This window comes from Nicotiana sylvestris, chromosome 5 (assembly GCF_000393655.2).
Source record: "Nicotiana sylvestris chromosome 5, ASM39365v2, whole genome shotgun sequence".
NCBI lineage: Eukaryota > Viridiplantae > Streptophyta > Magnoliopsida > Solanales > Solanaceae > Nicotiana > Nicotiana sylvestris.
This window is the reverse complement of record NC_091061.1, coordinates 94418996-94433083: the sequence shown is the minus strand read 5'-3', so window position 1 is coordinate 94433083 and position 14088 is coordinate 94418996.

Sequence of the window (14088 nt, the reverse complement as noted above, 5' to 3'; positions counted from 1 at the left end):
ACTTTGCACAATAAGATTCAGAGGAATTAAATTGTGTCATGTAAAAAGTAAATTATCCAAAGCTCCAAACACTGAATTGCTTCGTCAGTGTTGCTTACATCCATCTACCATAACAATCCAAAGGATACAATGTTACTCAACAACTTCTTCGACCATCTCCATTGCTCTGTGGTTTCCTGGAAATTTTGTATTACTTTCCTTTTCCTGAATTCTGTTTTCCTTCATAATTCCTTTTAATGCCTCTAAGTTGAGTATTTTTGGACTACTACACTTTTGCAAATATGTTCAAGGTGATAAACAAACTTACTATAGGATAAAAGTGGCTCTAAAAGCTCTCTATAGTCATAATAAGAAGCTAAAAAAGAAAATTATATTTTATTCTTTCACATTCGATAATGACTACATGTCTGTTTTTAATATTTACAGTTTACTGACTATGTGGCCTGCCGGTACATATGTTTTTTTATGACTTGTATCAGTGGCTAAGCTAGGAATTTTCTAAAGGGTGTTCAAACTTGAAATAAAAAAAAATTCCAACAAAGGGTGTTCAATATGTGTTACGTACCTCTAAAACCGAATATTTTATTTATATACGTAATGTAATTTTCCGACAAAGGGTGGTCAATTGGCCACCCTAACTTAAAGTGTGGCTTCGCCTCTGGCTTGTACATACACTACTTTTGATGGCGGTGCAGATGGTTATGGATCAACGGTACAACTCGGACAATATACATGACTACACGTGCTTTGTTTTGAACTTTAGTTTTGTCCCTTGTGTACACGTGTTTTAGACAAACATTACAACTTGAGAGTCCTGTAAGTCTATAACTAAAGATCAAACTTCTTGCTGGAAAAAATGCAATAGTAGATCTAAACTACCTTTTTGGTTTGAATTTACTTGTGCTCTCTGGTTTGCTCTATTTTTTCAGTGGTTACAACAGAAAAAGCAATACCTGGTATTTCTTAAGGAGTAGACAAATAGTATCATCGGACTTGCAGTGGCACTTCAATATATGCATTAGAATTTATCGCTTTATGTGATTTCTCTTATTCAGATTCTGTCAGTGGAAGTAGTTGTGCAAAGTATAGTACCTGCATAGAATTATAGAAAGTTACTTACCTATGCATGTTATTTGTTTGAGCAACATTCAAACACTCTTCATAGTCAATCATTATGTTTGAATAACAGATTGGGCTTAGTTTAGTGGACGACCAGATTACAAGAATAGGCAAACCCCATGCCCACACAACCTTAGGATGAATCCACAAAAGGGTCCTTAAAAACATAGAGAATCAGAGAGAACATGTATTGGTGATAAAGTCCAATAAGGTTTTCACCTGAGAACTTGCTCAACCAGCTCGTACTGTGGGTAACAACTAATTACTAATTAGTAATGTATTAGCTGAACATCGAGAGAATGTTGTTGGATGAAAAAAAAAGTAGAGAATGTAGTTAACCAATTTGTAACTGCAAAGGTGAACTAGCAGAGCATTAAATCAGAACATGCCTACTAAAGTCTAGAAATATGTTTGGAAATGCGATTATATAAATATGCATAAATATGACCATTTTGCACAGTGATAGACATGAGCAAATTAATCCAATAACCTTCAATTCAATTTACTTAACTTTTTAAGACTTCCTTACCGCTTTCATAAGATATAGACAGATGTTAGTCTACAATCAAGCCTGCCTCTCCTACTAAATAGAATCCCATAAAAAAAAATTCTCTTAGAATTATTCAGTTTGCCTACATAATTTTAACAACCTAAGATTACTTAGTTTTATACTTGTTCCCTCATTCAGAAAAAGTGTCAAAAGTTAATGCTTATACCCTATTCAAGAGAATTTTTTTTAAAACAGAAAAGAAAAGGTTGATTCAAGTTCAAGTTGGCTATAGGATTATAACTTCTGAGATTATCCTTGATTGTCTGCATCATTTGTTGTCTCTGTTGTACCATATCTTCTCTTATGCCATATTTTGTTCTGCTGGTAAAAGGGAAGGAGGCTGTTCTTGTCCAATGGACAGCCATATCCAGCAAAGTGTGATGGTCATTCTGCCAATAAATCCACTTACACTATTGCTTTGTCTTTTTTTTTTTTTTTTTTTTTTTTTTTTAAATTTTATGAGTTACACCATTATTTTGACCTTTGAGATTTCATTGCCATGTGGTAGCCTTTTAAACACCTATTAATCCTTTCATTCATTTGTTTACATACACTGCATACTTTCCAGTCCTCTGTTTGTGGCCTAAAGGGAAATTGAGACCTGGCTCTTTCAACCATAATTTTATTCTTACCTTTACCTCCTATTACACGACAATTAAGAGTAATTGACCCACTGCCTTTTGTCTCTTTGATTTCTCGTCTTTCATTTTGTATGTTCTTCTTTCATAGTTACTCCTCATGTGCTGATAAATTGTAGTGAACGTGAAGTCCATACCTACTTACTTATTTTAGGTATACAACATATTCGTCTCCTCATCCTAAGTAACCATTTTCGTTTTCTCCTCCTCAAACTCACCTAAAAGCGAGCCTCAAGCCAGTAACCATATTTTTAGTATCACACCAAGCATATACTGATGGCTCAACTTCTACAATATTACAACCCCCGGTGAAACTACATAACATACATTTATAATATTCGGACTTTCGAAAAATATCGCCGGGTGCGTGTCGGATTCTCCAAAAACAGTGTATTTTAGGAGAATTCGACATGGGTGCAGCAATATTTTGGTGAGTCCGCGCAACATAGCTTAATGCTATAATAATTTTATCTTAGCCCGGGCCATCTTTAACTAGAGAGTGTGTGTGTGTCTATATATATATATATATATATATATATATATACTAGTTAAATAATATGAGAAAGATTATGAGATTTTCTTTATGGTAAAGATAGAAATTATTTTCACACAAGAAAAGAAGGTTATCTTTTTACCATTTTAAGAATTACGCGTACGAAAATTTGTACTCTTTATAAGAGATTTGGAAAATTAGAAGTTGAGAAAATATATGTATTTTTATATGGATGTTTTAAATAATAGTGTATGTATTTATTTTATATGGTACCATATGGCCGTAATAGTAAAGTTATATAAAGCGTGTTAAAAGTGAGTAGTATTTTAAGTAAGTTGAGATAATTCTTAATTATGTGAATATTTGATTAATTATGAATTTTTGGTGAAACATTAACCATGTAATTAAGGAAATTGGTGGATAAAATTTGGATAGTTTTAAGTGTAAAAACGTGGCAGCATAGAAAATACTTGCGTGTCTTTGCTAGTATGTATATTTATCTTGTCAGGCAAATAAAGTTAAAAATAAAATAATGATAATTGTGGGAGATCACCCCAAAAAAGTATATCTTCTTCATGCTATGTTGGTGAAAATGCCCCAGTATTCTTGTTTATAAATGTATTAATATATTTTCTTTGTGCCTTCCATGATCTTTATTTTGATCTATCATGTGCACTTTCTCCTTCTAAAAGGAACCTACATATGGTGAATAATAGGAAGGTAGGAGAGATAGAAAGAGTATACAAATTAGTTTCTGCACCTTTTACAGTACATATATATGGCTTCTTCAAAGTGTTAGGGGCTTATGATCTTGGACACTTTTTGAGCCTTCCCTTTCTGCTTACACAATAGGCTTTTATGCTAAATTAAGCTTGGGTAAGCTTGTTTAGAGAGAGCAGCCTAAGGTTTTCCTGGTTAATGCTTATGGCTGAACCTAGAACATTGCTTCTCAAACCAAAGTTGAATCTGCTGTTGGATGAAATGAACGAATAAAGTACAAAAGTTGGAAATCAACAAGAAAGCTTGATATGGTATTTTTCAATAGGGTGAAACTTTAAAGAATGACTAAGGTAGGTTAAGGCTAAACCTTTCCTTCATTTTAGCATGATCTCATAATTTCACAAGTTTTATAACGAGTTATAAAGAGAAATTCATATTCCTGAATTTATGTATATTTTTCTACTCTCATAAGTTACAGTATTCTCCCTTATCATATTCAATTGAGTATTGTCTTCTTTCAGTCAAGAGAGCAGAGAGTTTATATATATACGGTATTAAAAGTATTTTCATTCCCATCGAGCTATAATCGATGGGCAGACCCCTATTGGGTAACCTCTGATCAGATGGTAAGTTATATACCGAGTCTACTGTGGCCGAGCACGTATGAGTAAGCCCAGCATGACCGAGATACAGAGCCTAGTATGGCCGAGCGCATACTAGCGAGCCTATTACAACAGAGCAGTTATATATATATATATATATATATATATATACCGAGCCTTATAGGGCCGGACAACTATTTTACTTACTATACTGAGAGAGTTGAGTCAGTATCAGCAGGTAAGCATATCTTCAGATTATCTTTGACTTCTAGTTATTATATTATAAGTTTAGTTTCAGCTTTCAGTATATTGCCTTGCATACTCGGTATATTATTTGGTACTGACGTTCTTTTGTTGGGGACGCTGCGTTTCATGACCGCAAGTATAGACAATCAGTTTGACGATCCCTCATAGTAAACGAGATTGACATTCAACAAAGGATCGGTAAGACTCCACGTCATTCAGAGTGCATCCGAGTCTATGAGTCATCATGTCAGAGTTTTACCACATACTTATGGGTTAGCCGGTACCCTGTCCCATTTGATGTCAAATACTTTTAGAGGCTTTGTAGACACGCATAGGTTCAGTTCGTATAGTATGTCAGAGGCCTTGACGACCCATATGTATTGATGTCTTAAGAACGATAACTTATTGATACAGTGTTGCCCACTTACAGTTATGCACTACGAGTGGTTGCCATGTTGGCCCACGATGGTCACAGAAAGAATGAGTTACAGAATGGTTCGCTCGGGCCAGTACGACACCGGATTCCAGCCACGCCTCCCTAGGTTCGGGGTGTGACAATTCAGCCTCGAGTTATATCGAACCATGATGCAAAGTTAGGTTGTCGAGCTCGTGGCGCTGAGACCGATCAAGATCGAAATCGACCAAGATCGAAACCAAACAAGATAGAGATTGAAGGAAGCTTACCGAGCCAAATAACGGAAAGTCGAAATATCTGCAATCGAGCGAGGATCATGGGGCGAATCTCGGCACGTATCAAGAAGAGACCGATTAATTAGCCAATCATGAGATTTCTTACCTCATATAGAATTGTATCTAAAGTAGGACTCCCCTACTATATAAAGGGGGGTGTGATCATTTGTAAATCACCATCATATTCACGCAATACTAAGCAATATACCGTCATTTTCTAACTTTCATTATCTTGTTATTCTGTTCACAAGCAAGTTGAAACATATTTGGTTCGAGGGTAACTGAACTCAAGAGCCAGGCTGTTCAATTCGTGTGGTTTGCATTTATTCTTTCATAGTCAATATCAATATTAATTTATTCTTCTTAATTTGTGCCAAGTTATATCACGTGTCCTTAAAACCTCGTATAAATTCAATTGTTATCTGTTTTTAGAGTAAACACAAGTCTCAGCCAAAATGCTCCGATGGTAATTAGCGCAGGCTTCCTATACAAATCTGTGAGACGTTTAAGGAAAGAAATGGAACCGTAGATACACCGCCATCTCTTCTAGATGGCTTGGGAAAGGGTGAAGCTGTGAGGCTAGTGTTGTTAATCATCTTGGTGAGTCAGTTAGCTATGGCTTGACACAAGGTCTGCCTCTGCCAAATCCGTTAATTGCAGAAGGAGTATTCTCCAAGGAAGGCACAAAAGAAGAAAAACTACATATTTTTCAAGAGTCTTTTAAGTACAATATGCATCTGAGTATTTTCCTTTTTAGCTAGTTTTCTTAAGGTTTCTTGAGTAATTATCTTCTTTTTATAAATTTCTTGGATAGCCGACTTGTTTCTATATTTGAATCTATCAGTTTGTAATCATAATATTAAGCTACAAGAATATCCCTCCGGTGCAAAAGAAAAGGACAAATTCAATCTAAGTCCGAGGCTTGTACTTGTGCGTTAAAAGGAACGGGATAGACGAATGTAGTCATGTTGTCTTCTCTCTTTTCCTTTTCATAAATATTATTACAAAAATTTATGGGGAAGCATTTTATATGATGTATTTGTTTCAATTAATAATTTTCAACTATGTATATTTTTATTTCTTTCAATTGATAGTTTTCAACATCACAAATTGCTTGTCATTCTTCTAATGTTATGTATGTTTTGTTTTATGACAATTTCATTCTTCCATTGAGTACGACTTGGCAGTTTAAAAGGGTAAATACTTGAAGTCAGACCCCCCAATTGAATTCACAACTCACAAGAATATTGAGAAACGCAATAACCTATTGCGAATTAAATAGAGCCGTCTGGTACAGAGATGGAAGAAGAGATGTCTGAAACAGAAATTGAGATCGAGCTGGAAAACCAATTTTTTTTGCAGATTTTGAGACTGGAGTGGGAAGGAATAGAATGAATTCTTGATTCCACAATGATTTAAGTGTTAATAAATAAGAATGAGCCAATTAGATACAAATAATGAATCGTAATGGAAATAGAAAATAAATTAAGTTCAGGTTCGAATTCCATAGAACAAATAATATGAATGGGATTGTCTATAATGATAGACAAATTAATGAAAGACTTTCTCAAGATTGTGATTCATTCGCTTGAGATTTTAAAATTAAAATAGGTTGGGTGGACTTGCAAATTCACTCGGTCTCAGTGAATAAGTAAACATGTTAATTCCCATTTTATTGAATTAACCGATCGACGTGCTAGCGAACATTTATTTTTGAATTCGATAATTTTTGCAAAAATATTTTGACATATTTATTTATTTTATTATTATGAGAATCAAGCCTACTACTTCTGGTTCTAGGCTGTCCACGCTTGAAAAAAGAAACCGGGGGCGTGTCGTCCAATTGAAGAAGAGCAAAACTACTAGGAGAACTTGCATAAGAGGGATGAGGTCAATTCCTCTTGGTGAAACATATTGGTATAATGACATTGTGAATTAGACATAAATGCAACACTTAGCCTTGAAATTAAAATAAAACATCAGATATCTTAATTCCGAGCTCAGTTGCCGGAGGCAGTAGAATAATATAAATAAGCAAGAAAGTAAAATGTTAATAAGCTTTTGATAGAATTTAGTGTATGCTTGTCAGAAAATTCGTATCCCCTACAATAATGGTAGAGCTCGCTATTTATAGTTATATCTAGGGAACAAGGTTCGAGGATCAAGCCTCTCTTAAATGACAATTATGAGGGTTATTGAAGAATATGTAACGGTGGACAATGAATGCCATATTTTCTGTAATGGATCATGCACTTAATGCTATAGAATATTCTTCATTGAATGCTACTGAGTGACCGATATTTATTTTGTCTTTATGAATATCATTTTCTCCGATGGCAAACGAGATCATTGCCTCCCGGCCCGACTGTCTTCTCTCTTCAGCTCCACATGTCGCTTTCTTATGCGATCATTAAATATGAACATATTTTACTATATATATAGTCCCCATGCTTTCCGGTGGCATAACTTTGTGTCACCGGGAAGTTGGTAGAGATAACTTTTTTGGCGGGAAATTCTCTAACCCCCTCCGAAAAATTTCTGACAGTTTATTAAACGCACGTCTCTCCGTATTTAGCCGCCTATTCTTTTACTTATACGCATCAAACTTCTTAATTTACACTTCATAATTATCCAAATTTTTCCAAACTCTCTTTAATCAGCTCGTACTTTGTCTTCAACCTCTTTTTCAACCTTCTTCTTGAGAGAAAAACTTTTCTTTTTTTTCTGATAAAAAATGACCTCCTATTCTAAAAACCCTAGTTCCTCAAAGAAAAAAGGTAAAGCTAATGATGCTGCTCCTCCTACGGTGAGCTACATCATCCCAAAGAGTCTTGTCACAACTAAACACTTTGAAGAGAAGTATCCTTCTGCTCACCCTCGTACATGGGCCATTAACGTAAACCCTTCTTCCATCCGTTCTTCTTACCATTGCGAAGATTTAGATATTATCTTTTCTTACCTGGCGGAGCGGATAACCTTATCGAAGAAGGGTTTTACGTATTTTTAAACGTATCCCTTCACTTTGGGGCCGTTTTCTTTGAGTGGAGAGCTTGACTCCGTCATCATGGAGTTCTGCATCCGCTACTAGGTATGCCTGGTACAACTAAGTCCATATGTGTAGAGGACAATCACTTGTCTTCGGCATCTGTTGCGTAGCGTAGGAGACGGGTAAGATGACCGTCAACTGACAAAAGCCTCTCATTATTATTATTTCACTTTTATACTTTAATCAGGCCTATATTCGCATTTGAATGATACCGATTTCAGTTATAGTTTTTCGTGCGATGTCCTAGGACAAGGCGGTACTTGTGATATTTTAGCATGGGATGCATTTTATTTGGCAGTTTTTTGGATGTTAAATACCATTGGATGGGTTACTTTTTATTGGCATTGAAAATATAAAAAAGGAGTCAAAACTCGTCTTTATTGAAAAATCGAAGAAAAGCCCTTCCGTTAGAAGTAAGAAAGAACCCAGGAGATGAGAGAGGAGCTAACCCTTGCTCGATTGATGAACCTTTATTCCCCCAAGATCTTCTGGGGGGGGGCATGATAAATTTCAGCAAGTGTAGGCACCATGCTCTGCTGTCCAGCATGGATGATGATATCAACCGAGGGTAGATGGAACTATTCATTGTAGTCGCCACCAGTGACATCATTCCAGCCACAACTTTATCCTTTCCGGAATTGTGGAATCGCACTCGTAGTTCACTATCTGTCTTTTCTTTAATTTATTATCGTCCCATATCGTTAATGACCCTTATTCTTTAATTATTTTAGCAACTCGGCGGGTACCCTCTAGGGTTGAAGTCTTGGACTAGTGGGTCCAAAAATGTTTGGATGTTACTACGCCTAAGACCCGCACGTGGAAAGAACTATCCCTCAAATACGGGTGGAAGGCCAAAAATCATGGTAGGTTAAACTCACCTTGCATTTTCCCTTTTGTATAAGGAAGCCGACTAACCCTTTTTCCTTTGTCGAATTCAGGTCTACCCCGAGGCTCAGTTGTCATCCCCGAGGAGGACGTTTTGGCTAATCCTACTAATGTAACGAGGCTGCTTCAGGAGGCTTTTACACGAATAGGTATCTCTGAGCTTGCTTCTAGTGCAAGTACTTCTTCTCGGAGTCCTCGGCCGAAGAATAAGCAACAAAAAGGAGACGTTCATTGGTGGCTGGAGGAACAAATAGAAAGGCAAAGAGCGCAGTGCCCGAGTCATCTTCAGATGTTGTGGTGATGAGCGTCGTGCCCAAGCCGGTCCCAGAAACCGTGGTGATTGACAATGATGGAGAAGCTAGTGATGATAGGGCTTCTCTACATAGAAGGCGATGACATTCATTAATTATACAGAATGCTTAGTCTATTGAATTAGCTACTCGAACTGAGGACGATGCCTCAGCACTCTGGGGGAGTTTGATGTGGTGGAAGATGCCAATTCACGCTTTCGAGTCCCAGTTTCTATGCCCGGTACTGTAGGGCTAAGTACCAGGCCTCTTCCTTCTTCGGTTGACAAACAACCATTAGCCAACACTGCACTTGCCGCAGTTGCTTCTCACCCTACATCGCCATCTTTTTTATCTCCCTTTTCTCCAACTCTACCTTCGTTACCAGCAACTGATACATCATTTTCGCCGGCCGCACCTGCCTGATAACTAGGGATTATAGTTCATTTTATACTTCTTTAATTGATTTTTGATTAAAAATGTATACAAAATAGTCCCAAAGGCTTACATGTTGTACTTGTTTGCAGGGTTTGGTAAATAAGGTGACAATTAGTCAAAACCAGCTCAAAAGGAGTGAAACATGCACAAGTACCAAGAACAAGTCAAAGCACAGTTGCAACAGAACCACCGCGGCTGCAATTCATTTAGTGCGGTCCGCAGTGAGGAGATTCAGAGAGGTGCAATCTTGGAAGATCAAGCACTGCAGCCACAAGCCATTTTGTGCGGACCACAGTAGCCTCACTGCGGCCGCAATCGAGTTTATGCGGTCCGCGGAGCAGAGATTCAGAGAGGTGGGATTTGAATTGTTGGAGCCAATGCGGTCCGCCGTCCTTTTTGTGCGGATCGCAGTTGAAGCCACCGCGTCCGCGATGCATTTTATGCGGCCCGTGGTGGCCGTATTTAGAGGATTATGAATCAAGCCAAGAAGCCTCGTTGCGGTCCGCGGTGCATTTTATGCGGACCGCACTACCTCGTCAGGGGTATTTTTGTCCAAAACATTCGGCCTAGTATAAATACTTTCTTTTCACATTTTAGGGTATCCTTTGTAATCTGTGAAAGACCAAAGCATGTGAACGGCGTTTTATGTCCATTATGAGTAATTTGTAGCTAGATTAACACCGAATCTTCTTTATCTTAGTTTGTAATTAAATCATATGGGTTATTCTTCATCTATTTCTATGTTTTCTTCCATTATTATGAATAGCTAGACCCATTAGCTAGGGTTGTGGCTCAACCCTAGTGTGGGTATTTGATGGGTCTTTTAATTTAAGGCTTAGATGTTTATGGGTAGTTGATATTTTGACTGATTTGTATTTTTCATGTTGAATTGGTGGTTGCAAACACTAATTTGTGCCTATTTGACTTGGGCTCTTCTTGAGAAAGAGATCTTGAGTCTAGGAAAATCAGTCCAACAAGGAATTGAGGTGTAATCAAGAGATTGATAGCCCCAATTAAAGGGTTAAACCTAGAGATAGTAATACCCGACTTGAGCCTATATTGCTTGCACAATTTTGACACCCAATTGGTCTTGAGAAAGTCAATTAGAGCAAAGTCACTCAAGCTACCAAGAGCTATAGAGTGAGTAATTCCGTGCATTGGCTATATCACAATCCCCAACATAACGTCTTTGACTTAGGCTTTAGATCCCATCAAGTATTCACCTAGGAGAAAGTCACTTCCCTAGTGCCCCTTTAACTATTTAGAAAACCTTACAAGCAATCATTCTTAGTTTAATTTAGCTTATCATTAGCATAAATATTAGAAGTAATAACCAACCAAAAGATGATTAGAAGAGTAATTAAGAGCACTACACATTTCTAGTTTAGATAGGAATCTAATTCCCACTTCTATCTCCCTGTAGATTTGATCCCGATCATCTCGGGTAAAAACTGCTTCGACCGCTCTCGCCACTTTGTAGTGGTGTAGGGTTGTCCCCGATCACTTTTTAGCGCCGTTGCCGGAGAGCTAACGGTTTTGGCTATCTATCTAAATAGTTTTGTGTATTGTTCTTCTTTCCTTCTACATTACTAATTTGTGTGTGTCGCATATTCAGGTACAAAATGGCAGCAAAACAACGCACCTCTTGGAGATTTTCCACCGGGGGAGGAGGTAGATGGCAATTTTGATGATGAGGTTCCTATTGTACCTCAAGGACAAAGGAGAGGCCGTTAGGCTAATGATAATGTTCCAGACCCTCCCCCGCCACCTCTAAGAGTGGCTCCTTGAGTGCTTCCCAACCAAGGATATGCTAGCGCAATTGTCCCACCCCGGATTCGGGTAGGCAATTTTCAAATTACTAATATGATGTTGATGTTGTTGGAGTAGCGAGGGTATTTCACGGGTGCTCCCAATCAGAATGCTTACAAACATCTCAAGGGTTTCGTGGATACCTATTGGGGGAGCAAGCAAACTAATGTGTCAGCAGATGCACTTCGGTTGAGATTATTCCCTTTCTCATTTTAGATGGAAGGCATTGGATTGGCCTGAACAACTTCCCAACTATTCCATCACTACTTGGGATGAGTTGGCAGATAAATTCATTGCAAAGTTTTTCTCGCCGGGGCACATGGCAGCATTGAGAGATGAGTTCTTAGCTTTCAAGAAGGAGCCCACCAAACCATTACATGAGATATGGGAGAGATACAAAACTATGGTAAAAGAATGTCCCAACAATGATATGACCGAGGCAATGATACAACAGACATTCTACCGGGGGATTAACACCACAAATCAGTGCATAGTGAACCAACTTGCTGGGGGTAATTTCATGAAGCTGTCTTATGATGAGGCTTGTGACATTCTTGATGAGATGGCTGAAACGTCCTTCGCTTGGCAAAGTAGAGCCAATGTGCCACTGTGTGACCCCACAGTCACTCACTCGCACAAAGAGCTACATGATCATGGGCAAGCAATAGCAGAGCTAGCAACAATAATGAACCAGCTAGCAAATGCATAGTTACAGCAGGTTCAAAATTCACGCCAAGTAAATGCCATGGAGGGTGTCAATATGCTAGTGAACAAAAGAAGAAAAAGAGGCCAACAGAACTAAGGGAGTTCGGATCAATATGACAATGATTGTGGTGGATTCCAAGATGATGGTTATGATGGGCAAATGAAGAAGTGCAATATGTGAACAATTATCAGGGCTAAAGGGGCAATTCTTTAAACCAACAACAATGGAGACCCCAAGGCAATTGGGGTAATCTACAACAACAAGGGAATAGTAATTGGGGGAACAACAACCAAAATTCCAATTGGGGCAATCAGAACAATAATCAGAGCAATCAGGGTAACTGGAATAGCAACAACAACAACTGGGGTGGTAATAACAATCAGGGTGGTAGGAACAATGACAATCAAGGAAATTGGGGGCAAGGCTTTCAAATGCCCCCAATGTATCAACAATCGAACAACCACTCCAATTTCCATCCCAAGGTCCTAGTTCTTCCAACAATGAAATGGGGAGAATTGAAATGACGTTTGAATAGATGATGAAAAAGAATGCGGACTCTGATGCTCAGTTGGCTTCCCATAATACTTCAATCAGAAACTTGGAGGTTCAATTAGGCCAAATCTCACAATCCTTGAATACTCGCCCTAAGGGGACTCTACCAAGTGATACGGTAGTAAACCCGAAGGGTGGGAACAATTTCGGGCATGTAATGGCGGTAACTACAAGAAGTGGATGAAGTAGTGATGTAAATGCCTCCAAGCAAAAAGAAATTTTGAATGATGGAATTGAGTTTCAAAAAGATGAGATTCTTTTGGTGGTTGAAAATGTAATTGATGAGAACATGAATGAGGAAGTGAGGATTGATATCCAAGATGCCGAGGTGGAAACTCAGAATGACGTGAACCCGTCTAGGGAACACGTAATAGACATACCAGAAATGGTTGTGCCTAAAGCCAAGGCTCCTTTGCCAAGGCCACCTCCACCTTATCCTTAAAGGCTCGCGAAGCAGAAAAATGAGAATCAGTTTAAGAAGTTTATTGACATGATGAAGAGCTTATCCATTAATATGCCTTTGGTGGAGGCTCTAGATCAAATGACGGGTTATGCTAAATTCATGAAGGATTTGGTGACAAAGAAAAGATCCATGGATTGTGAAACTATCAAGATGACCCAATAACTGAGTGCAATAGTGCACTCAATGGCCCCGAAGCTAGAAGATCCCGATGCTTTCACCATTCCTTGCATCATTGGGAGTGAAGACTTTGCTAAGGCTCTATGTGATTTGGGGGCAAGTATCAACTTGATGCCCTACTCAGTTTTTAAGACTTTGGGTATTGGGCAACCGAGGCCGACTTCCATGAGATTGCAAATGGCAGATAGAACTATGAAGAGACCATTGGGTATTATTGATGATGTTCTTGTCCGGGTGGACAAATTTATCTTGTCAGTTGAGTTTGTGATCTTGGATTGTGAGGTAGATTATGAGGTTCCAATCATATTGGGAAGACCTTTCCTTGCTACTGGGAAGGCCTTAGTTGATGTGGAAGTAGGGGAACTCACCTTCCGGGTGGGTGATGAGAAAGTGGTCTTTCATGTGTGCAAGTCAATGAAGCAGTCCAATAGTTCTAAAGTGTGCTTTTTTGTGGACCTTGTCACGGCAGTGATAGTTGACGACACTAGTGCAATGATCAATGTGAAGGACCCTCTAGAGGCAGTATTGTTGAATCTGGATGTAAATAAGGATGAAGGCCGAGTGGAGTGTGTGAATGCTTTGCATGGAATAGGCTCTTACTCTTATAAGCCTAGGAAACTCTCTTTGGATCTTGAGAATCGGAAGACTCCACCAACAAAACCTTCAA